The 26,840-nt window shown below is 31.5% G+C and overlaps 1 protein-coding gene across 1 annotated transcript in view; it reads right to left on the reverse strand.

Annotated features, from left to right (window-relative positions):
• LOC119635161 (5-hydroxytryptamine receptor 1) overlaps positions 1–20,243 on the reverse strand; it is an 88,265-nt gene extending 68,022 nt beyond the window's left edge. Inside the window, exon 1 of the mRNA XM_038029790.1 lies at positions 19,337–20,243. The gene's annotated coding sequence lies outside the window, so the exon portion shown is untranslated. The remainder of the gene's footprint in view (positions 1–19,336) is intronic.
• Between the last annotated feature and the right edge of the window lie 6,597 nt (positions 20,244–26,840).

Below are 26,840 nucleotides of genomic sequence, written 5' to 3' on the forward strand. Positions count from 1 at the left end.
TACAACTATAACTTAAACGTATGTAATAACTTTTGCTAGTTATTAATTTAAGTAATTACTTTGTTCCTAATATATTCGAATATTGCAATAAAATTACAATAAAAACTCCAAGCACATCGTTAGAAAAGCTAATATTTCCGTAATTAGCAAGTAAATATATTATTTTTTAATTAAAGCAATTCCATTAAAAATATTCTCTAATATGAATGAGAAAATTGCATAGGATTGAAACACTTTACAAACAAACATTCCATCCAATATATTGCACATAAGTATGACAATACCTGAGGCAATCAAGTCTAGATTTTTAAGAGGATATAGCCTTAATTTCTTGTTGTTCATCTTACTCTAAACTAAGGATTGATTTCTTTGAGTGTATTCTTGGGACTTTCTTTAGGTAGGAGTTCGCAACAAAGCTACTACCAGAAGAATTGTTATATGACTTGGGAACCTCCATAACCTATCCACGTCAAGTCGGCTAAATCGGGATTGTTTGAACACAAGTGTACACCTATATAATGAACAACAGATGGAATTTGCAAAGTGTCTTGGTAGAAGTGTAAATAGTGTAAATCAACTCATATATAACTACGTTGGTTAAAAACTGCCTGCTTGCACTTAATTTAATAATTTTTCATTTTTATACTTAGTCTTTATTAGTTTAAGATAAACTAAAAAATTTAAATCAATGATAAACTCCTTAATGTGAAGACTAGCTAGAGTATGTCTAGACATTATAAAAAATTGACAGACCGTACAGACTTCGTGCAATTGCCACGTGTATCATCAATTCATTCAGTCAATTCAATTCCAAATAAAATTAAAAATTTGCCACGTTCCGTGAAGTCAAGTCAAGAGGAAAATATCAAATCTATTTAAAAATTGATTTTATTATTTTTATTATATATGATATTTGCATATGGGAGAAATCGATTTTAACAATTTAAAATTTAAGCATAAAAATGCATAAAAATTGCATTTATAAACAAGAAGTACAAATATTTTTGATATATATATATATATATGTAGTTGTAGCCTTAAGAAAAAATTCAATTAGCTATAGTACATCGTTACATGAAACTCTTTGCAGAAAATGTTATAAATGGCTAAAGCAAACATAACAACATCGCTCCTGTTAGCAAGAGGGAATAAAATTAATGTACTCACTTTGGAAAAATGCTTTGGCAATTGTTCAAAACCAGAAAACAAGAAAGAAAAAAAAGTTCATAGACTTTTTTTTTTTTTTTTTTTTTGAAACGATACCAGAGGCTGTTCAAAAGGTTGCCACAAAGCATGTGCACATCTATGATACACTACTGGCAAAGAAAATAACTATGAAAAGCTTTTATCTCCCCAAAGAGATCAAAAGATTCTAATTTAATTAATAATCATTGCTTTTGAAGGTAAAAAACATATGTCTCAACAAAATAAAACAAAAAAAAAAAATAAAAAAAATAAATAAATAGATAAAAGGATTGAACAGAAAGAAAGGGTCACATAAGGGAATTAAATTTTAATTCTTTTCTATAAAATTAAATTTTGTTTTGAAGTGTAAAAATGAATCTCAAAAGAATCATAAAATTCTATTAATCGCAAAATAACATATAACATATAACATATTCTTGCTACCTTTTCTTTTTGAACAAAATAATAAAAGAAAACAATTTTTAAAATGAGTTTACTTTCATTACAGCAGTATTTTGCTAATGGCGTTTTGCCAGAAAGCGTCGAAAAAGTAAACTAGTTATTCGAATTAATGTCATTAGAAGTTTGCGCCACTCCTACAATTCTTCAACAATTAGAGAAGGTGACAATGAAGATTGCTACAGCGCTTATCAAACGAGCTTTAAGCAAAAGGCTTTAATTTGGTTCGACTAACAACTTTTTGTTGTAATGAAGGCTGGATTCGGCATATCGCTCAAACTATCGTTGACTGATCTAGTTATATATGTGCAAACGAAAAAAAGGAAACCATTCAGAAAACATAACTCTCTCTCTCTGTTTAACTTACAGGAGAGGCGACGAGAGAGAAAGACGACATGTGAAATCCGGTTGGAATATAGTAAGCTATGAGGTCATCTAACACAATAGAAGCATCACTTGGATTCGTTCCAATGATAATTAAGGGAAAACCCGCTGTAGTGGCCTGAAAGTTAAACTGCTTTTCCGGCAAAACAGTCGTCGAACCAATATTGCAAAGCGTTGTTACGAAAAAAAAGGAATTTGTGAACTGCAATGATTTGTATTCAAACTGAAGGTTAGTAGTACCTGGATCGAACACTGCGCTTTTATTGTCATGATAATAACGAAGAGTTAGTGACTTTTGTTCGTATCCGAAATCCGTATTGTATAAAAAAAGCAATGGCTCTTCAGTGCACTGAATGCAGCATTTTTGCACCCTACCCCAAGGTTATATATTAAGTTTATGCAGACGCATGCAACATCGAGGAGGACTTGAGATTCATCCATCTGTTATTATGTCGATCTCTCCGCAATCATTTTCTGATTTAAAGTAACATTGCTTGTCTGTCCGTCTGTCCGTTTTGTGTTTTTGTGTGTCCAATCAAGCGGTTGTAATCTTTTAGATGTTTTGATGGAATTTAGTGTTGTGAACCTTTTGAAAACGGTACGAATCGGATCACTTTTCCGACCACCTCCAATATAATCTCTGCACTCTAATATGTAGACATTTATAATTTTCCCCTAAATATTAATCAAAGTAAAGTGAACTCAAAGTTTCCCATTGGAATTGATAATTATGACGCAACCGGGTCATTAAAAAAAAGATCACTGGCAAATAAAATAATAATAATAACTAACTGAATCATGATTGATTAAGTTAATCTTCGATCTTAAAGCACACATTACTAAGAACCATTGGGATAGAATAAATTTTATAATATTTTACACTCATACGCGCACACATCATGTTTATTTTTAATTATTATTTTTTATGTAATATTGATTCAGTCTCGTTATACTTACACAACACAAAGTTAAGTTTTGAAATTAAACACGGGTCATAACCCCATTAAATATGCGCGCTTTGTATTGCGGAAACGCATCGCAAGCGCTTACATTAAAATAATTGAAGATTTTATTAACAGTGTATCTACTGATTGCAAAGATATTCAAAGATTAAAATCGCTTCGGAATCACTCAAATGCGTTGATTGTGTATACATGCCAATGGAAAACTTCATTTTAATGCGGGCGATGATATCGAAAATCGCGATTCGATATGAAGATTAGCAATTTTAATAAAACGTAAAATAAGTTTAAATGACCAAGTATTACATGTTGCCAGTGTACGTCTACTATAAATGAAGTACAACGACAAAATTTTCACTCCTCTTAGGAGAATATTTCCACAACTTTTATATATCTTCCGTCTGCTGAAAAATTAAATTACGTCGGAGATCACGTTACTAATTTTCAATCCGTTATGTGCTCTTCGGGTGATACCTTGCTCCTGATGACTTATCTAGCGCGAGAGCCCTTTAAAAACTAAATTCCGCAGTTAGCTAGTAAAACTAAGCTTATTTACTTTTAGCCCGATATTTGCTTCTAAAACTGACAAGAAATTCGCAGATCATTAAACTTATTTTTAATTAAAATAAATTCAAATCTCGTGGGATTATTGCTGCCCATGAAGAATCCTGATTAGAAGATAAATTAAATTAATGTTAATATCACTGCGGTCTTTTGTTGTTGTTGTTGCTGTCGTTGATGATGATGGTAATGATGATGATGATGAAATCGAGATAATGAGAAAAAAAGTTTCGCTTAAATGTACATATCTCTCAGTATGATGAGTTCATTAAGAGAAATGTACGTATGTAATACACAAACATAGAAATGCAACCAATGCACATTTAAATAAATGAGTAAATGTCAACATTATAAGCAACAACAGCAATGTCTTATCATCATAATGACCACATTGTTACGATACAAACTTATTGCTGGCCACATGTGCAACAAACACAACGTGTATAATAGGGGTAAAGGTTACGTTTATTTAGGTATTAAAATATGTATTTAGTTGTTATTGTTGTTGCTGTTGTTAATGCTCTTCATCACCTAAATATTGTTTTACACAATTGCACTCATGCATCTAATTAAGGCTGTGACTGTGACGCTGTGTACAATATTTGAAAACTTAATTACACAGAAGAATTCCAAACAAATGAATAACATCTACGTTATGCACAAACGCATCATATCAACCGTAGACACTCACTACTCATTAAAAGTAATTCAAATTAATTTCTACTTTTGTTTAGCAATTTAATAGCTTTTGAATATATATATCTACATGGAAGATAATGTCACCATTAGTGCATAACGTTATTCATGTCAGATGTTTATTGTCTGCTTGTGACATTTGCTGTCCGTACTTCGCAAAAGTAATAAAAGCTATGAATGATTACTTTAAAAAAAATCTAATCGCAATTTTTAACGATAATTTATTTATGAGCGCTGCGATACGATGATGCTGGTTAGCGCCTATTATTCTAAACACATAGCAACGTTTGTCAACGCGAAGTAGTATTGTGAATATAAATGGGCTAGAGAGATCATAAATTGAACGTATCATAAAAATAATTGGAAATTAAAAATATATTGAACCTAATAGTGTAGAGGAGGTGACGTTCACAGACAATACTAATTGTCCGCTTCTTTAAGCGGCAATTGAAAGAAATGAAATGCATATGAATGAATTTGATTTCCTGAAGCATGAAGCAGTTATATAAATCAGTCAATGTTTGCATAAATTTGAAAAATTCTCTCAAACTCTATATGCATACCTCAAGTGAAAACAAATGAAAAGTAAAAATTCACTTCGAAGCAAGCGAAAGACATCTGTAACCCTCAAGCAAGTGTGTAACAGATGACGGCTCGTTGTTGATTATGGGTATCTCAATCGGCCAATTGGAAATATTTCATCGCACGAATCTTCGGGCAAAACAAGAAAAAAAAAAAAACAACAAATACAATATCTGCTGCCGTAAGCTATAAACAAGTACTTCTAAAGCTTTCGACTTTCATCATACTCTACATCGTTAATCGAGCAGACATTAACAACAGTCAGAAAGGCTTGAGAATGACTCAGTTCTTATTACACTAATCCATTAAGAATCATTCGTCGAGTAGATTCAAGCATAACTGGCTGCTTGCCTGTCTATCTATCAGTTCTTATGTTCAATCATAAGACCGCAAAAATCATGAGAAGAAAGCTCTTAAAAAGGAATCGCATTGTTTTTAAGGCCACCACCCATAAAACTTCCCAGAAGAAGAAGAAAGATTTCATATAAAAAAAAAAAAAAATTTAATTTTTAATATTTTTCATAGGGAAAGAGTTTTGCAAGTGCATCAACCAAAGTGAATTCATAACCATTAGAGGGTTGCGTATGAATGTTGATTTCATTAATAAACCGATCGAGACCATTACAAGGTTCTGGTAAGTATTCGCTGCAAATCTCAAACCTTAATGGCGGGTGGAGCCTGAGTGGAACCTGAGGTTGTTTACCGAAAATAGGGCGGGAAATAGCAAAAATAAAAATTTTCGGAGAAGTAGAAGGATGAACATGTAAGCGGATCAATAAAGGCAGACTACGCAGATAGATTCACATAGAAGCAAATGGACTTAAAGGAAAGTGCCTATGAAAAACCCTTTTTGCTGGAGCCGATATCGGCGGCGCATAGCGTAGTCTAATAAATTGTCTATTCTTGCTATAAGGTATCATTTCATCGCGTTTCAAGGTTGACGTAAAATACACATTCGACTTCAAATTATTGTCGCGAAAAAACAAATAACAAATGTGAACAACGGACATAAGCACCCAATTAGAAGCATGTATGTGTGTAAAAAGCCTTTGCGATCCAAGCGATATGATATAATTGGACGTAAGCATACAAAAATAGAAAACTAAGGCAAAGTTAATTTTCATTCAATGTATGAAACGTTTATTATGCAGCTGACAATTTCAAAATAAATTGACGTACGCCACCTCTAAAATAAACGGTTTCTATATAGCTTTCGTCAATATTTCTCTTCAACTATACATTACCCCTTAATGACTTTTTTTTTAATACGTATTACTTTTTATTACTTTTATCTATACACATTTTAATGACTTGTTTTTTTTTTTTTAACTGCTTCGACGACATTAACTATTAGTAACCGATTCATGACAGCGCATATAAAAGGCTTTCAGTCACGTTCTTTGAAACTGCTTTAATTACATATCTCTTCTTTTTAAGCATAGACTAATGATCCGATCTGCTTTCCCCTTATAGCGAAGATTTATTGGACCGCCCACATATGCCCTCCAGAGCCCATAAAAATAAAAAATAAATATTTGTGATTAACTCAAGTCCGGAAGTTGTCTTTTGTTGAAATCTTTACAGCCCGTGACTTTAACACAGACAACTAAAACTTGTCTTTTTTTATTTTATATACCTTGTTAGTAATCTATACAAACCATAACATGTTCTGGCGATCTAGAAGTCGAGAGTTAAATTTTTCCTGTTAAAGTATACCCCAATATTTCTATTTCTTAGTTACTGCTGTGTTAGTTAGTTAGCAATGTTTTATTGTTCTTCTATTCAGGATTGCTTGCAACTGTTAACAGAAGTGTAAAAATTGCTCAAACATTCGCGTAAATAAACATGCGCGATACAATGCACACTCAAAGGATTTATCTGAAATTACAATAAATATCTTTCGTGCATGTTCAATCATGCAAAACTTACAAAAGGCTGCATAACACGAATCAGAAAAAAGTAAGAAAATATATTTGCGTGCACATATATACACACATGCATATATTCTATATCAAGCAGAAGAAGAATAACAAGAGGAAAGAGAAGGAATTGAAAGTTTGGTTAAGGATAGTGAGAGAGTGTATGCGAATATGGAAAAAACATTTCAATCATAAAAATGTAAAGCGCTTGTAACCAGTATTAAGTAGTTAAGCCGCATTGTTCTCCATCTGAATGCATTACAGGTTTTTTTTTTTTTTTTTTTTTTGCCTAACACCTAACAAATGGATGACAAAATCCGTAATCTATCCATGAAAGGAAATGTTTAAATAATCTGTGATTAATTCTTTTTAATAAATTAACATTTTTTTTTTTTTTTTTTGTATAATAAAGTAAACAAAAAATAACATTAACAAGTATAATACTTGGCAAATATTTAATCGTGTTATGCTGATAATTATTAATATCAATGACATTTATGCGAAGAATCGTTAAATAACATAATTAACTGCTGGCAATGTTAACGAATTAATTCAATTAAATGTAATACTGCTTTTGATATGTGTACACACAAGCGGCGCACACATGTCATCAACAATGAATATATTTCACATCACAACATGTTAAACTTATATGCATTTTGTAAGTATAGTAAAATAATTTGCGGGATTTATTCAGTTTTTCATTTCAATTATTTTTCCGACACTGAAAACATTGTTATGTGAAATGTATGTGAACGTTTTTGTTTACGCATGTACATATAGAAATATAAGCGTGTAATTGCAATAAAACGATTAACGGATATATGTGCATCAACGCATATATGCCTGGGCGCTGGGCTCATTTGCATATGCAAATGATTCATAAAATCACATATGCATTATGTATCATTAAGATACTTTTTGATGAGTTGATTTTGAGTGCATGGAAAATGAGAAAACCGCGCATTAAATAACTTTTTGGTTCATTTTCATGTCTATTTATATAGAACTTTTCGATAAGTTTTTTTTTTTTTCTTGGAAATTCATACAAGAACTCTCTCCATCTCTTTCTCCATCTCTCTATCTCTCTCTAACACACTCACTCTCTACCACTCTCTTACTCTCTCAACAAAACACTACTTCGTCCATATATTTACCCCTTCAAATCAACGAAATATTAAGAGAAAACAGGAAATTGATTGGGAGATTTAGAATACAAATACAGGCCAGATCTATATGAAAATTCTGTGTGAAACTTGTCTTGATCTGTTGAATGGTGAGAATAATCTTCAACTTAAACGTGGATTTATGTGTTATGCCTTACATTCAACTATGTCATAACGGATTCTTTTGTGCTTAATCCTTAATGTCTTTTTGTATTTGTTTGCTCACATTCTTTTCATTTAATCTAAATACTCTCACTGTTATTACGCCCGTATTATTACACCCATCAGCGAAGGATGAGGAATATGTTCGTTTTGTCAAAACGTTTGCAAGGCCCAGAAGAATGCTTTAGCGAACCCATATAAGTATTAATATTCTTGATCGATTTAACCATGTCCGTCTGTCTCTCTGTTCGTACGGCCACCTGTGTAATGTTTGTTGTAAGCAGTCTTCTGACATCAGGAGTTAAGCTATCGCTAGAAAATTCCCAGGAACATTGGATTGGTACGAAGAATGGTATTAAAAATGGCCCAAATCGGTCAAAGGACACGCCTACAGTAATACGTAGAATAAGTACATGTTTTTTTTTTTTTCAAAAGGAATAAAAAATTGATTTTTAGAAAAAATCATCTTTCCCCATCCAATGCTATAGACTATAAAAATGTAGTTCTTTTGCCTTTTTTAGGATAACGATGATGGGTTTAAGAGATTCAGTCTGAACCGACTATAATATTCTTGCTTTAAATGCTGTAAGATTAAAAAATAAATCCCTTCATGTTTATGTTTCATTCTTTAAATAAAAATGAAATCAAAAGAATTTTCATCTCGAACGAAAATGAACGAAACGATTAATTTAACCAATTAAGTGGAGACATTTTCTTATTGCTTCAAAAGTTTTCTTTAATTTAAAATAATTAAACACTCTCTGCTAAACGAGAAAAATAGCAAGAAATAATTTTTCATTTCACGCCTTTTTTTCTTTTCTTAACCCTTTGCCTGCAGAGAAAACAACAATCTGTGGTTAATTTCTTGTCTCAAAGTGATGTCAGCTATCGTTTATTTATTTATTTCTCTTTTTCTTTTAACTTATTTGTTTTGTAATATTGTCTAGTAAACGAAAATGAGAATAAAAGAAAATTAAATGATGATAACAAATGTAATGAAACTATGAAAAGTTTGCATAACACAAACTCGTAAGGTGTAATGTATAGTAATGCGTACATGCAAGGATAAGCAGCAGTGTAAAAAGGAGAAAATTAATAAAAATGATTTTCTAAAAAGAGTTTCTTACAAATCTACCCTATTAGTTTTCATCGATTATCATAAAATTAATTACGTGAATATCGCATTTTCTACAGTTCAGCTAATACGACTGTCAACTCATGTCTTAACAAATTTTTCAAGGCTGCTGTGAAATCGGGCGCATTCTCTCAGATTATAAATGCAAGCCGTTACGGTAGCGGTTTTAGATGGCAAAGGATAAATGGGACCTTGGCTACCTTAGCTTAAACCAGCGCTTGTATCAGATGATAAAAGAAACACGAAGAGACTTTGGCAAGACAACCAGAAACTTACGAAGAACTGCAGTAATTTTTTGTTTGATCTGACGGCCGTCGACTCGGAAATGAATGCAATTGCGAGTACACTTACAGTATATAAAACACTGTCACACTCTAAAGCATCTTTTTTCTACATGTCCTGTTGTGGTTCTTCCCTCCAAGCCCATCGTCACATTTGTCGCACCTACGCACCTCTCCCAATCAATTGTAGAGGAGAATTTTTTCATAATATATCCAGAGCCATTTTAAATAAACGCAATGAGATATTCGAGAAGTTACATCCCTACATCTGAAAGCAGCCGCCCGAAAGCAATAACTCAATCCACTACTCCGTCCACGCTAACAGTGATATTAAATTTTACGTATATTGGAAGAGACATACGATATGCCTTAGAGAGCGCACACAGTTTTTTCACTTATCATTTAGTTCTTTACTTATTATTGATTTATTAAACAAAAGAAAAAATTTTTTTTTTAACCCGAAATAGTCTCTAGCTTATAGCAAGCAGTTGCTTTACTCATTCATGATTTCAAGATCAAACGAGATTAACTTCTTCTTTGTGATTTCTCTTAATGTTTACTTATGTATTGGAATGACAGTGTGACAGACAGATGTCTGAGTTTTTCTATGCTGTTTTTGTCTTCATTTTTCCTTTCTTTAAATTAAAAGAACAAAAAACTGGCTTTCTTTCATTTCTCTTTTCCTTACTTAAGCAACATCAACTATAAAAAAACAATACATTCTCTGCATGACATTCATTTCCGTTTTCACTGCTTGAATAATTTTTATACAAAAAAATTGTTAACACTTGTGCACACGTACGTTCAAGCGAACTTATTTGCATGTATTGCTGCATTATGCATCATATAAGAAAATGAATAAGAAAATTATATTCGACTTGAAGCAAATTTTTGTTACCCATCACACTGATTATACTGACACAAGTGTCAGTTTCATTTCTTTGAAACGGGTTTTAGACAAATACCTTCTGCAGGTTAAAAGCTACACTTTTTCGCTTATTGGGCGCGTATTGGTGGTGGGGGATAACTTTGAACTCTGCACGCGATATTCATGAGTGCGTGTAACAAATTTTAGACCAATGTCTGTTCTGAATTGTCCTTCATCCGTTATGGATATGATCGCTGATCGATCCGGTCAACTTTTAGACTGTAACACAATTTTTGCGAGCATAAGTTCCATTGGCAATCACAATCGGCGTACATACGACAGATAGGTGACCGGACAACGTGTATACTTATCCCATCCCTTAACAAAAATATTCATGCTTTAAGGACGTAGCAAACGCAGGAGCAGACCTAATAAACTTTTATATTTTGATGATGGATACAAGCATTCATATTTACCTATTCATTGCATTTTATAACAATAGTGTATCATGAATATAACCTTCTCTACCATGTCTAGATACCTCTAACAGCTATTCCTACCGTTCCGCATTCCAATTAAGATAACAGGCAAACAAATTGTCAAACACACATACACCCACACACATACATACATACATACATATATACATACATGGACAACATGTGTTGGTAGCAAATAAACTTTGGTATTTCCTTTTGACGTTTTTATTCATTTCTATTCTTTTTTATTTTTTTATTTTTTTTTGCTCTCTTCACTCAGGTAATACAAAACGATATAGAGGACACTTTTTCCTCGTTTCACCCACTCAAGCACAATGACAACAAGAAGTGTAACAAATATAAGAGGCAAGCAACAATAACATCAAGCTTATTGTTTTTCGTTCGTTCAATTTAAAGTTCGTCCGTCCGTCTTAAACACCTAGAAAGATTTTATTTCTTACATTCCTAAGGTATTCTATAAAATGCTTAAGCATATACTTCAATGTATTTGTTGTATAAGCACGAACATTGGTTTTTTTCATTATTTTTCTATTCATTGCCAACAAAGAACGTCAGGCATAGAAAAATATAAAATTTGCCTTCTGCTTAGATTTCGGATATTTACAATAAATTACCGAAAATTTCGAGTCAGCTTAGCTATGTTTGTGAATTTTCTAGTTACCGTTGTAAAAAGCTGCAATTTTATGCAAAATCAAGGAAAAAAAAATCTTGCAATTTTCTTATACATAAACCACTCAGTTATTTTAGCTATCTATCTATTTATTCGTCGGTCGATTTCTGTCCTTAAATTATCAAGGACGCGATTAACTAAAATATTGTCATTATCCACATCAATCAAAACAATAAAATAGTTTTATTAATAATTTACGTCATGAGTTATGCAAAATGAAGAAACAAATTTAAACCGTTCGCGACATAAATATTTTAGTCACCAGTTAAAAACGGAACTTTATTTCTCGCAATCAATTTTCGATAAGGTTTGAATACAAATAGAGGATAATCCAAGTTCTTTCGCACTTGACCAACCAATCAAGGAGTGCTACCTATATGCGTCGGGTATGATCAGAGTACGATGTTAATCTATTTATCTACATGGTTTTAATTGCCGTGTCGAGAAGGAATTTTATAGAAAAGTTTTGATAGAAAACTGAACCAGTACACTGGAAAATCGAGTGAAAGATAACCGCTACTAACGATTACTACAACTGGGCAATTATGACGTTGAGAAAGCGATAAAACCCGGTTCAGCGATGCGCAAATAATCAATAAAAGAAAAAAATTCTATAAACAATGAATTCAGTACACTTCGATCCTAACCAGTTTTCCCTAATTCAAGTGCGTTGACGAGTAAAAGGTGAGTGAAACTAAAACAGAAAAATTACCCAAAAACCTATATAAAGTTATGCAAAATTTTATTCAGGTTGCGATCCCATATATAATGTCATATATAATAATTTTAAATATTACATAAAATTATCCTTCCGTTTGTGTCGCTACTATTGGTCGCGTTACACTCGCCCTACTCAAATGTGAATTGACATTGAATAGCGAGTATTATTTTATTTATAACTTTAGAGGAACTAGTTACAACAAATTTCTTGCGTAATTATAGGAACTTGTTTACGGTGACTAAAGTTTTAGTATTTCAAAAAGTTTCTCTTCATTGAGGTCATAGCCATTTGATGGATTTGTCGACTTGAGGGACACGTTTCAATTTCATCGACTCGGGCTACCAACTTGTTAATCTATAAAACTTTTGACCTTTGGATTTCTCGGTATATTTTTTGGTTAATATTTTCACTATTAGCCAGTTGCATATGTATCCTTAGTATATATGAGTATATATATGAGATAAAGTAACGAAAATCTTCGTTTAGTAAAATCTTGTCTTCAACCGAGTTAAATAGCTTTCTTGCACAATTTAGATCAGATATATAATTTTCATGCAAAAATATTATACATTGAATGTGTCCATCTTCGCTGCTATTAGGCCCTGAAATACTGCTACTTAGGAGCACTACAATTATTTAATAGAACTATGAAATCATCCTATGACTGATTGATATTACTTTCTGATGGAAAATGTGCACAAAGATTGGCGATTAATTAATTTATTGTAATTTTATTTTTCTTAAGTGCGTTGCCAATAAATTTTTTCTCCTTTTACGAATCTCATTAAAATGTCAAGGAAAAGTAAAGCAAAACAAAAAAAGAAAAAACTTTTAACTGACTTTGTGCATTCATGCATGAAATTCATGTTGGCAAACAGATACAAGTGACATTGAAAACTTTTGAAGGAAGAATTCAAAAATTTATGCAGACATATAAAATAAAATTTTAGGGGAAAGGACAGAGTTTGAGTTAACATTTTTAACTAGGCTGAACGGAACACCAATAGATGCTAAAGTAAAGTAGTGAAATGTCTGGCTACGTGTTTGCGTGCATTTGAATGCGTGCGTGTGTGTGTGTGTGTGTAATTAATGTAATATATTTCTTCCATCGTGTAAGGTTACTAAACGAAAAGTTCAAAGTTGCTTAAATGAACGAAGATGTCATAACGTAGAGTGTTTCTATTTTTATTTTTTATTTTTTGTTATTATTCGAGTAACGTAGAGTTTCAAGTAAACAGAAAAGAATGTTCTTTCCATTAACAGTAGTCATAAGTTTATATAAACTTTTGGCAATGGTCTGTTTTCACAAAAATGGCTCTAATTGAAAACAACAATAAAAAAAAAAGAAAAAAGAACTGACATAATATAACCCCTTGGCATGGGTTAGAATTTATGTTTGACAATTCCTTAAGGATCAATAAACTTTCGAGATACGAAAACATAGACAATACTTATGCGGGAAGTTATGCATATTAGAGAAAGCATGATTTACGTAATTTTTATACCTTTTCGTAGAAATATTTTATTAAACGATTTTAAAAATATTTATTATTTAATATATTTGAGATTCGAAATTTTTACTCAGAGTTTATTCGATAGCTTAGTTTTAATCTAGTTTTTCTCAAACGCAAATATCTAACGAAATTAGGAAATTAAAAAGCATCGCAACTTCTCTGCACAAGGGCATCAACGTTAATGCTCTTCCTCTAATATGCTTTCTCTGTAATCCTGGTTTGCGGGAAGCAAAACATAATAAAACAAAATGGACATAAGATAAGCAAGTCTTTAATGTTCATTGTAATCTAACTTATAAATTATTCTTTTGCAGAAAATGCGTACAAGTGTACAGGGAAAAGGACGTTCATCGTTTATTCTTAGTGAGAGATAACGTAAAGTTGAACTACTCGCCAGCAGATTTTTTAATGTTTTAAATGCATTTATATAAGTATCAAAGATTAGAGCTAAAATATGGCTTTCAGTTTACTACGATAGCAACACTCACGAATGCAGAAACGAAATTTTTATATAAAAGACAGAAGTTGGTTAACATTTCTTGCTCTCTTTTAAATGCATCGCAATTGACTTAATGGCGGCTGAATAATCAAAGGAATAAGCATTAGATTAGAGATTCGTGTCATTCGTAAAATCTCCTAAAGCTCTTTGTTTCGGTCAATTTGAAATGTGGACAACACCTCTGCCTTGAAGCATAATATTAGGTCGGGTAGAAAACATTAATTTTTTCTTTCAATTGAAGAATTTATTTTTAGAATTTAGGTCATGCTACCTCTACTAAGAAGCTTAATATTTTCAATATGCCTTTTTCTTAATCATAGTGAGCGATCTTTCAAATCGATATCAGTATCAGAAAAGTAATCTAGGGAGTCATAATCCGGCAGTCATTTTTCCATTTATTACATATATCTAAAAAATGATGATGATATCTATCACTTTATGAAGTTTACACAAAAGAAAAAGCTAAGGTTTATTCATCTCTATTATCTGAAAATCCTAAATTTGGCGACTTTAGTTTATGTGACAACTAGATCGATTTTCTAAAGAATCAAACTCCCAAAAAAAGGAGAAGATGGGAAAGACCTAATACACTCTCATGAAGCTTTACCTCTCTCATGCAACTAACGACTTGATTAGAAGATTGAAGATTAACAGCAATTCTTGTGCAGAAGGCAAAGTCACTCGAATCAAAAGTAAAGGTAGAACGAATCGTGGTAAATATGAGTAAGTTGTAAATAGATCTCCTAAGACTTGTAAATAATAAAACTTATATGATCTTAAAAACCACACTTCAGTGATACTTAATCTGAACTTAATCTGAACTTAGTCTGAAATGTCGACTAAAAACGTAAAAATCACAAAAGGCAATTTTACGTTACAATATTTTCCATAGATATCGCGAATTTTTGTTAATTGCCTGTTCGCCAATGCAGGTCTACAATGTCGCTTACTAAACCACAAATGTATGCTATCCTAAATGAGTAATTTTGACAGTTTGTTGCTTGACTTCCGAGAAGATTTTTGATGTAATATCATAGATTCGTATATGTATATAAAGCAAACTTCAGCGATAGCGCAAACACAATACAAAGCAAGCTTTCCACTTCGCAATATAACGAATTGAAATCAGATTTTTATTGTCATTTGAATTGTTGCGTGATTTAGAGAAAATGTTCATCGGCTGAATTTAGTCCAACTTCAATGGCTGTTAAAGGAACTGACAGGTCAGAATTTGTGCACAATGTATTTGGTATGTTGATGACGTCAACAATTATGGCACATATCTGAAAATAGGCTCGATTGGTAGGTAGCTCCTGAGGAACCAGATACTAGGAGAGACTGCACAATAATTATCTATAAGAAAATTTTATCATCACAAACTGAAAAGATCTATGGGAATAGAAATAGGAGAAGCTGCTTTTCTAGCTTAAGCTGGACATGATTGCGAATGTAGTGAGAGGGAAGCATGTCAGCAAACTAAGTGGGGCGCCCAATCATGCGAAGAAACTATCAAGATCCAATTATCCAGCCATTTCGATCTTACTAATTTACGTCCTCTCTCCCGTAATGTTAGGAAGAACATTAGCAATTTCTTTGGGGACTTCTGAGTTGAAAAGTAAAACACAACTAAAGCAATTCATACGCAAGCTTATGAAAATAAGAAGAGCACGGCTTTCTCATCTTTTTGTTGTGACACACGAAATTATAATTCTGGCGTAGCAAAGTTCTCTAATCCCATGCATTTGCTGTATATTAGTATATACAACAATGTTAATTAATCTTGTAGTATGTATGTATATGTAGCAATAAGCTTTGGAAACGAAAACTTTACTTTATTTATGCATTTAGCTAATGTTTATATTTTACTTGACAGCTGACGAAATATAAATGTAAATTCATTACGTATGCTTTATTACTGTTTACTCTGCGTTCTACTTCCCTTACTTCTTACTTCAATGTTCAACTGCAACGAATGGCTAAAAGTATGCGGTATACGTTTACCCTTAAAATGCTCATTAATGGTAATTAGTATATGTGTCACTCTAACCTATACATATTAACATTTTATTTGAAAAACATATCTACGACAACAACTCTTGCGGGCATAACAAACTGAAAACACAAATTGCACTCTAACTAAACTAAATTATCCAAAACTCTTAAGCAGATAAAAACAGCAGACATATATTACGTCTAAATTATTCGTATCAAAACACAATGAAATTAATTTAAGTATTCACATAAAAAAAAAAAAAATAAAAAAAAAAATTACCGAACATTGCACACTACACGGAGATAATCCAGATATAAAGATAAACAACCAACAGCTAATAAAACAAAAAAAAAAAAAAAAAAATCTTCAAAGCAGTTTAATCTTTCAAATAAACAAATTTTTTGTTGTTTTTTTCAAATTTGAATTTATTTCAAATTTATTGAAAATTTAATACACAGACTGTGTTGTGTTCATACAATTGTTTTGAAATAAAAATGCTATAATGCCAGAAACCGGACGTTCATAGCAAACATATATATTGATCGCATATATATATATGTATAAAATCGCATACATCGGCACTTATCTACATATGCATAAACATTTATCATATTTTCATTTTCATATGTATGACTTTCGTGCGGTCATTTCATATAAATTCGGAAATTTTTCTTTTCGCTAAACAATTATGGTAATGGGAACGTGTGGTTTAAAATACCAGTTAGTTCATAAGTTGAATTATTTGGTTTTGTTATACACGAGCCTGCTGTTTGGTAAATATTGACCAACACGAAAAAAAAAACGAAAAAATAATATAATTTTGAAAAACCAAAATTAAATTAATGGTATAGCGATTCCCTCCAATGCTAACAACCTAACATCGTCACAAACTATCGAATCTATCCAATTATTGTTAACAGTTTTTAAATAACCTAAGGCAAAATTTATGCGATGTAAAAACAAAAAAAGTGCGCCTTCATTTTATGTAACAATATATTCTTTAGTGTCACAACGGGTATTAGGTTTCTCCTTAGTATTTAGTTGTAATCGTGACAAACAACAATTTGCAATTCTTTTAATCTTTTTCTAAATTTATGATTGTATTCGCAAGAGCATCACTGGGTCGTCGCAAAAGGAAACATGTTCTTTCTGACACACCTCAAAAACTGTGACAAGAAAACACTTAGCTTTTCCTTTGTGATCAGTGCCCGGTTACAATACTAAAATATGACTATTAATGTCAATGTATATTAGTGTAATACTCTGGAAGGACTATCAGAAATGAATCCGAACAATCAATCTGTGAAAATTGAGGCAACAAATATCAGCTGTTTCAGCATTCTGCAGCATTCATTAAAGACTTGAAATATTTCAAAGCTTTAAGAATGCGAATCAACGAACAATGGTGTAGGCATTACGCAGCTATGCTTAACACATCTTCCTTTTTTATGCATAAACTTGCAATATATAACTTTGATAAGAGAAATAGCAAGTAATGCTCTGTATGAAAACAAAAAATGAATGAAACAAGTGCCCAAATGATTGACTAAGGGACGAAACGAAAGACGAGTTGATGGTATTTAGTCGGACGTCAGTCAACGACTGAGATAACTTTGTTACCAAATTTACTAACTGGCGTGTAGTTTCAGGTCCGTTTACGAACCATCACCAGATCCAGAATTTACTTTCCGAAGTCAAGCGCAACCAAATGAGTTTCAAAATGTATTATGCCTACTGTCTTCTTACTATAAACTGTCTTAGATCAGGCAAAACTCCTCTATGAACCCTTTTATTGCTATCAATTGACTATTTGGCGATTGTTGTTTCTTTGAAATCTTATCAGGTTAGTCAAAAATATATACACTTCAAGCTAATCATAGATAGATTATATAAAACCTTAGCAATCCTGATTGAGGCTGACCGAACTTACGAGGACGTACCAAAGTTACGAGATCAACTTGTCTAGCAAAGTTAACAACCTTTCCAGCGATCAGGAAAAGTTCAGAGCGACTAGAAAATCTCACTGCGGTTTGCCACTAGCAAGAAGTAAGTATTATTTACATTATGAAATTCAAAAAAGTTCGACTTTTCAATAACAGCAGCTAGCAAAGCTCTGAAAACATACTAATACACGCATACATGTGTCATGCCTTTTCTGTTAGTTGACAACTCAAATGTAGATATAAGTAAGTGCACATTTGTACATACAAATTACTTATTAGTAGTCTTTATTAAGGAAATGTCAATAAGACATTTCTAAATTATTATTTAACAAGTAAATTTACTTTACAGAAATATATTCATGAAAACAGATGTTTTGCTTCTTCTAGTGTAAAAGTCCATTATTAATAATGAAAACAAGCAATGCAAAGGCGTAATAATAAGTTTTTGCATGCAATGGTAATTAAGAATGATTCTATGCGACACTTAATTTGTTCTTTCATGCCATTGCGATGACGATTTTGCAAATTGACGCACTAAAGCACAATGCATTCTACATTTAATTCAAGATATTATAAAAATATTCCTCTATTTAATATGTGCATATACTAATCGAGCAAAGTAAATCAAAAAAAGAAAAAATTTGATATCTGAATATACATGGCACCTAAGGTTAATGTATGCTTACTTTTTAAACTATGCCTTGATACCGTGCACAAAAAACGAAAACTCGTACTAAAACTACCTCAAGAAATGGTCTTAAAAACATGTCGTCTAGTCATCGAGAAAGTCGTCTTTGGAAAAAAAAAAAACTGAAAAGCAACAATTTGCGATAATTTCCGAATAAACTAATTCAACGGAGGTGAGGTCAGTCTTATGAGTTTCACGGTACCAAAAACTATTAAAATAGTGTAAGCGACTTAATCGTTTTAAGATTCATCTTCAAGATGTCCGTAACTTTAAAATAAGTGATGGTAACAAAATGACAACATTAGTGCATTTCTACCACGTTTCCAGGCCAAGGATAAAAGTCAATAACTAATTAAAATGTAATGAGTTCTTCACTATACTGATATTGCCTTTAAGCAAACATCTTCTGTTTCTTATGTGTAATAAAAAGGAATATTTTTTCACTTACCCAGTCAACATTCATTACTGCTAAATATAACTTTTACTATTACATAAAATAGTTTATAATGACATGAATAAAGGTAATGTTGAAATGATATGTGACTGCATCAGCCACGACCACTTCAATACAAACAGCTCGCGACGATAGCTCATTATAAGCTTCAGCAATTTTGAATGGTAAAGAATCGTAAACAAATGCATGCCATCATCATCCACACCATCATCGTCAACTTTACTAATCGTTAGTTTATATGAACGGAAATTAAGCATCTCTGGACTAAAAATTTAAAGCCAAAACGAAATGCTTCTCATTAACAAAAGAGTTGCTCTTTTATGATGTGCACTAACTTTATATAGTTTGAAATGAATTAAAAGAAAAAAACACAAAACGGTTCGTTTTTTCTTTAACTTTTTAGTTAAAAGTTGTCAAAACACTTTTTATATGCATTTAAATCAATTGAAATATTTAGCAAAAGTTATATGCATACACATGCTTTAATAGGCATATATTTTGTATTGCCTTCATTGTTTAAGAGACTCTTGAAAGAAGTGCCACTTTAGATCGACTATATAAATTACTTGCACTATTTAGTTATATTTGTACATTTTGTTTTTTCTTTTTAATTTCATTTTAATTCATTTTACATTTTTACTTGGTTGTCACTGCTATTATGATTTAATGCATTACTTTTTTTTTTTTTTTTTTATTAATTTTGTAACATTTAAGGTTTGATTTTTTCAATGACAAACGGGAAATGACCAACACTTCCTCTTCAAATCGCTTATTTCCGTTATAATTTAAAAACGAATTTGCATATTTATGGAACAACGCAAACTACAATACATTTACATATACATAATGTATAAGCATACACCGTCATATATTAATTATAAAATAATACATATGCATAGCAGTGAAGATAAAGAGAAAAAGCCTCTATATGCAAATATACAAATTTTAAAACGTTTTTCATAATTTAAACCGCTTTACAATTGTATTTGTGAACGCGCGCTCGTTAGAAACTTGACTGGAATCTTTCACTGACAACACAACGTTACTAAACTTACAGTTTCGTTTTCACATTCTACGAATACGAAAAACGCACTACGAATTTTCAATTTATTTATTTTTTTTTATAATTCGATGTTTACAGCAGTGAATAAACAGAGCATTAAGAGAAGAAAGACATTCTCTTACATTATATTACGTTATATTCACTCTCCCTATAATAATAATATACTAAGACGTATGAGTTATATACTTGCACTTGACTAACAAAACATACGTACCATTGTTATCATTCACTGTGTCAATAGGTTTTTGTGCTTTTATGCGATGACCCCCTAATATAAAAATATTCTCTTCCTTTAATTTTCTGCATGCACATCATACACTTTCAATTAATTACTCTCTTCTTAAATTTCAGCCTTACTTTCTCTTTCGAATTTTGTGATTTTTAATAAGAAGTCTGCACTTTTTGTATTCAGCTACTGTTAATAACATTTATCGCATGCTTTCTTTTATTTCAAAAAGCTATAGATGTTCATAGTCCTAATGGAATTTTCTATCATTCTGTTAATTCACCGAAAGGCAAGTATTTGTAACAGACACTTTCATGATATGAGAGGTTTATAACATCCAAAGCCAAGTATTTGTAATAGATATTTTCATAATAACATCCTTCTCTCCTTTTATGTGTAATGCATTTATGCTAAATGCAAAAGTTCATAGAATTTGCTTATATGAAAAAACTCTATCATATATCGGTTCGGAAAAAGTTGATCGGAATTTATTGAATTTTTTTTTTTTCGTATCTAAGCCAATTTTAATAAAAGACGAAATTAAAACTTGTTTATTAACACTTGGCTGATATTACAGAGACAGCTTAAGGCTTGTTGGATACACAAAAGGAAGAAGGAAAGATGTGGAAATGTTTATTATAAAAATTTATCCGGAAAGAAATAATAGCAGACTAAGAATCGTTACAGTTATATCGATCTTGAATTATTCCTTAATTAGGTGATGACTGGATTTTATATCAGATGTCTTGTAAATTTTGTTATTTCATATTACATTGCTAAAGAAGATCTGGCAAGTAAATATATTCATCAAGTCAGGACCGAAAAAGCGAGAGTCTACGCTAAAAGCGATATCTGCCTTGAATATTTTCACGAAACGTGGTCCTAGCTATGCTAAATATGTATATGGAATATATAAGAGGACTTTTCTGGACTTTTCTTAACTTTAGAGCTGCCTTGAAGCAAAATTACGTCTTATCTTAGTTCAATTTGTCTCCTGATTCTAATTTAGAAAGTTGGATATATGGTTTAACATTTATCCGCAAAGTTTTACAAATTCCTTATGAGAGTAAACTCGATGACGCAGTTACGCTGAACAGAAATTACCAACGTGAGCTTAATGTAGAAATTAAGTTGAGGAGAAGAAAAATTAGTTTTTCACTTAATTAAATCACATCAGATAAGGTGGTAATAGTAAAAAGTTGTGGCGATGACTATGAATGAAAATTGAAAATGAAAAGGAAACATAATATGTACATTTACATGCACGTTTATTCATGCATAGAAATCAACAAACCAATATTAAATATGCACAACTAGTAACATTTTGCATTTAAATATGCCTATGCAGTGATTCAATAAATCGATGGAAAATTCAATTAGTGGAGAGGATATTTTATAGAATGGAATGTGTTTATTTATAGCAAACATTGTATGAAAAGTTATTTTTCACAGTCAATAACCCAATAATCGGAAAGTTTTATGATTGATTACAGGCAAGTTATTTGTCTAATAGAGACCATTTTTGCAGCTGTTTTTTATTTGGTTTTATATAATGACTTTTAACGAATTGGTGAGTGGGTACGGAAATGACCAGGGAGGGAGGGAGGGAGAGAGAGAGAGAAGAGAAGCCATCACTAACTTATATGCTAAGCATCAACTGACTTCGTAACGTAAAGTTGTTATATCGATAGTCCCATTCTAAGAAATTATACCGAGCTCACGAAATCCGAATTTCGACACTATCGAGGAACCTAAGGCTGCTTTTAAGTCTCCCTTTTAAAGGAGCGCACAAAAATTTCTAGTAAATTTAAGGCAGAAGTACATCAACTGTGCACAAATAAGAATAGAAAAAAGTCACTGATATTACTATATCCAATATTACTCACGTCAACTATCAGACAAAAACTGCAAATATTTCTGACTTTTTGTTTTGTCCTCTAGAGTACTTATGCCTTTAAAATTTCAACACTGATTTATTTTACTTGAATATTTTCTTTTCTTAACGATTTCTCTTAAATTCATTTTTTCCATTTCTGTTTCGAAATCCATTAAATTTTAAAACGCAGACAGTATTTTTCCGGTTTGGCTTGATGCGAAATAATTCTCTTTAGTTCGTAAGCGTTCATTCATTAAGCGATTGTTTTGCTTTTCAAAAGAAAGCAAATATTTTTATATATATACCACAAGCAAAAAGTTTACGTTTATCTTTGCACAGCAACGGGGAATAAAGAAATTTTTTGTTTACGTTGAGAATAAGCTTTAATAAGTGAAAAAGAGAGAGGGTTAGAGTATATTGTGAACGATAATACATTCATCTGTCTGCCGGTTAGTCCGTTCATGTGTCCAAATATTACTCTTGTATGTCTCTACGTCTTTACGTCTCTGCTTTCGGAAAGCCGTTTGTCTATCTGCTCGTCTATCCCTCTGGTTGCGCTTGTAGCTAGCGGTACTAGTACGATTAAATGATTGAATACCCATTTCAAACCTTTTCTCTCCTTTCATCCTTATCAGACCACAACATGGACATCAAAACAGTATCTAATAAATTTTACCTATTGTAACCTGGTGAATACATTTCGGTACCCATTTGTCTTTTTATATATTGTTACATAGAAAAGACAATCGTTGTTGCAGATGAATAAGCTTTCAGTGTTTGCTTCACAAAAATATACGAAACTATTTTCTTCACAAATTTAGAAATCACAAGAGATTCGACAATATATATATGTCTACAGGCGCAGTAATTGTTTAAATTGATTAGTCAAACCATGTAACCTTTCAGTTTACATCTCTCGACCTTAGATAATGTTTATTTAAGCTAATGAAATTTATCACCTAAATTAATTAGCATTTCAGTGTAGTAGGTCGTAGGCTGTAAAGAGTATGAAATTCTTATTGGTTTGCGGTTATTTAAAAGGCTATTAAAAAGTTACCTACTAACTACTTAGTAATGCAAGAATATATATATATATGTCCCTAGTAATATTGCAGATCATTTTCGAAATATCGAAATCCCCTGACGGACGGGTCTTCTTCATTTCCGAATTTTTTTATATTCAATTTTGGCATCCGTGTAATAAAAAAAAAAAAAAATTCAATTTATCTAACTATGCATGCATTTTAGCATTTCCTTCATGTTCTCTCGGCACATTGTATGGAAAAAATTATATATTGAACTGTTTTCGAACTAACATCATTTCCATTTTTTATGGGACTCTAGAGTCAACGACAACAATATAACTTGTACACGCGTATATACATTTACTTTTTTTAAACATGTTTTTGTGTAAACACACGTGTGTTTGTTTATCTGTCTATTTATGTGTGAAAGTTTTTTTGTAGCTTTTATTTTTGTTGTTGTTACACAGCCAGATATTTTGCCGGCGTCATTTTGTGTGAATTGCACATCAATCAAGTGCAAGGTCCTCGACTACTGTGAGCATAAATAAATACTCGGTGCATTTATAAATGGATATGTGCAAACAGTTAGAAAAAAGTGAACTAAAACAGCAAAATCCGCTTATTTTAGTTCTATATATATTTATATATTTTTTTTTTTTTTTTTTTTTTTTTTTTGAGACGATTCTGTAAATTTGTTTTCATATTTAAACCTTCACGACATATGTTTCATTTTATTTGTTAAACAAAAAAAAAAAAAAACAACAACAAAAAAAGAGTGAAAATACATTTATTTTATTTATGGCTCATTTATTTATTTCCTAATTCTCCGGTCATTTTCGCTTGGTTTTTTCCTGATTTTTGTTGATTAATGCTTCTCCCGTACATGCCTCAATGTATATGCAAATGATCATACGCGCACAAACCATGTATTTGAATATCTGCGGTTGCACCGGTACTTGTCATTTTTGGTTTTCACAACAATAGTTATTGTAATTTATCGTACTTGTAGGATAGTATCAATATGAATACATTCATATAATGTTATTTAACATATAAATGCCTGCACACATATTAAAATGTCCAGCAAGTACTGCTTAGTTTAGTAACAGAAATATGTCTTCGCACAGTTTGCCTCGAATGTGGGAGTTAGTTGAGCTTGAATTGAGTAAATGAAATGATTTGTAGACCGCATTTATTATGTTACGTAAAATATGTTGAAACGAATGATAACCACAAGGCCTTTGGTGCCTTTGATAAAATAACTTGATCAACTGAGCGAGATTTTAATAAGGATACTTTCGTACAACAAAGGTGCTTAGGCTAAAAATTTCGAAAACTTATCTTACTTTCCATTTTGTTGACATTTACTTACTAAGGCGGCTACATTTTTTCGCTAACAGAAACTATGTATAGGAGCGCAAAGCCCTTTCTTCATTTCTAATGGCAGAAGGAAGAGTGGAGGAAAGGTTCACTTTGTATACTTTTTTTTTTACCTCCGTTTACGTATTTTGTACTTATTATGAATTTTCTCAAAAACTTAAGCCCTCGTTGTCTTCTTTCACATATTTCAGTTTCATTCTTTCATCGGCTCGCTGATATTTTGCAACAATTTTCGATTTTATTGCATAAAAGTTAGGAGAAAGGAGAGAAGAAAATTTCCTCGCTTAGACTGTTACTAGACTGCAGTAACATTACATTTTTTTTTGGTATACTCCAACCTATATTCTATCCACCTATACCAGCCACCATATAATTTACTTATAAAAATTACGCTTCACCGGGAGTAATTCGCATGCGTAAACGGGAAGAATAACATAATGAAGAAACGCTTAATTTGTAAAATAATTCACTATTATATACTACGCTATATACGCAAAATTTCATATCACAAGCCATGGAAATGATTTACCAAGAAAGAAGCTTTCAACTTCCGCTAGCGGATATGCATACGAAAATTAATCGCTTTTTCATGATTCATTTACATAAGCAGTGCAATATGCTGAAAACGCAAATAATTAAAATTGTAATATCTGATGTAAAGGTCATTTAATAATCCATAAAATTACAGTTAATATTACACAACTCATTTCCCATAATGAAGATATTTTCAACTTTTACGGTTGATTTTATTTCCGTTTATCAGAAGTCAAAGACAAAGAAAACAATAAAGACTAGCGGGAGTATCCAGCACTAAGTTTGAACAGAATATTGCCTTCTTATATGTATTAAAATGTGTGTATAACATTTATACGGCGCAATTAAACGAATTTAATTTAATCTCGAATTTAATCATTGCTGATATAAAATTTTATTGAAGCGCGTATACTGTTATTTTCCGATTACTACGTTAAGCGGTTAACGTGCATCAATTAGCTTTATACCAATAGTTTTCTATTTGAGGCTTAAAATACCAAAGATATATATATTTGCTCGGAACAAGGCTATATAGAAGGAAGCTAATCCAGTATTTCAATAAATCTCTACTTTTTTTTTTTTTTTTTAAGAAAAGTGCGACCTAGAAGAATACGGCCAAAGGTGGACTAAACAAAAATTACTTTTTTGCAGAAGCTACCATTAAAAAATTATTGAAAAATTTCTTTTAAATATCGCAGCAAAATTAAACTCACGTGTTCTCTGTCAAACTGAATTTGTTTAAAATAATCAACGATAACCCACTTGATTTAATAGCTGTGAACCAATTTCATTGACTTTGTAAATGTAAATTAAACAATTTTCTCAATCTTCACTTTACTAATTTTGAATTTTCAGACGCCTGAGTACCTTAATATATAACCAGTGTAATATGTATGGTTAAGTCTTAACCCCAATCGTTCAGTTTGTAATAATCTCTTGTAATATTCAACAAGTGAATATTTTATCAAGTAATTATAAATATAAAACTTTTTAACTTGCTTTAATAGCGATAATTTCGCAAAAGAGAGTTTTTTTTTTTTTTACGCATCCAGATGACCTTAAACACAATGAGGTTTGAATGCTTTTTTAAGCTTGGGGGATTAAATTCATTCATTATTTTCAATATATTCAAGATTAACAAGAGCAAGCTTAAAAAAGCAATGAACCCTCATTGTATATAAACGCTATCAAATAAACATCGCATGCAATAAATCTGTAAAGATACTGATAAGTTTCCCACTTACTAGCTATTAAAACAAAAGGAGATCATTCTTATATTATACTTATAAATAAATTATGGAGTAAACTAGACTGTAAACTTTTACGTAAATCAATTTTCTTCCTCTACTTGCTTCGAAATCTTTCTCCTTTCCTTGCTTGCAAATGAATCGTTA

This window comes from Glossina fuscipes, unplaced genomic scaffold (genome assembly GCF_014805625.2).
Source record: "Glossina fuscipes isolate IAEA_lab_2018 unplaced genomic scaffold, Yale_Gfus_2 3, whole genome shotgun sequence".
In the NCBI taxonomy this organism is placed as follows: domain Eukaryota; kingdom Metazoa; phylum Arthropoda; class Insecta; order Diptera; family Glossinidae; genus Glossina; species Glossina fuscipes.